Source organism: Camponotus vicinus, unplaced genomic scaffold (genome assembly GCF_025532165.1).
Source record: "Camponotus vicinus isolate PSW18456_S1 unplaced genomic scaffold, iyCamVici1.0 SCAF_19, whole genome shotgun sequence".
Lineage (NCBI taxonomy): Eukaryota > Metazoa > Arthropoda > Insecta > Hymenoptera > Formicidae > Camponotus > Camponotus vicinus.
In genome coordinates this window covers 22,501-22,964 of record NW_028141955.1, presented here as the reverse complement: position 1 = coordinate 22,964, position 464 = coordinate 22,501, and positions in this window count along the sequence as shown.

The window sequence follows — 464 nt, the reverse complement described above, 5'->3', positions numbered from 1 at the left end:
ACTAACGCGTGCACGAAAAATGAACATCACCGACTCTATCCAGTTCTGCGAAGAAGCCTATAGAAAGAGCAGAAATAAGTACGTTTCCCTGATTAGGAAAAGTAAGAAAGAATCGTGGAAGGAATTTGTCACGATAGAAGGAAACAAAGATCCGTGGAGCATCGTTTATAAAATCGTCAGGGAAAAGGTACGTACATCTGAGACGGCTTGCTCCCTGGTATTGCCTTCGGGATGCACGACGATGGGTTGGCGAGAAACCTTTTCCGCACTAATGGAAAAGGCGGTTCCCTCCGATAACCTGGAACAAGAAGATGATAGACACAATGTAATAAAAGACAAAATAGAAGGATATTTTAACTATAACGCTGAAAGTCCAATAACGGAGTTAGAAATTGACAAGGCAATACGCAAACTTAAAAATAACAAAGCACCGGGAATTGACATGTTTCACAACGAAGTTCTAA